Raw genomic sequence first — 491 nt, forward strand, 5'->3', positions numbered from 1 at the left:
CCAGGTCACTCCCAGCCTGGCTTTCCCACCGCCCACCCGCATCCAGCAGATCCAGCCCACTCTCTCCAGAGGCCAGGATTTAGCAGAACTTCCCCGGGACCGCTCTGACAGCTTCCATTCCTGTTACCACAAAAAAAAAATCCAGCTGCTGCTGATGGTTTTTAATTTTCTCTCATTTCAGTAAGCTATGAAGGAGAAGATGAAAAGATCCTGCACCTGGAAGCAGAGGCTTCTCAGGAAAACAGAGCTGATGGGCAACGGGATCTGGCGGCTGGGTACCCTGGCCATGGTAAATAACACACAACCCCGTTACTCTGTGTCCAGTTCTGGGCTCCCCAGTTCAAGAAAGATGAGGAACTCCTAGAAAGAGTCCAGAGGAGGGCAACAAGGATGATGGGGGGACTGGAGCATCTCCCCTACGAGGAAAGGCTGAGGGAGCTGGGCTTGTTCAGCCTGGAGAAGAGAAGGCTGAGAGGGGACCTCATCAACAC

The sequence above is a fragment of the Egretta garzetta genome, unplaced genomic scaffold (genome assembly GCF_000687185.1).
Source record: "Egretta garzetta isolate BGI_Z169 unplaced genomic scaffold, ASM68718v1 scaffold687, whole genome shotgun sequence".
NCBI lineage: Eukaryota > Metazoa > Chordata > Aves > Pelecaniformes > Ardeidae > Egretta > Egretta garzetta.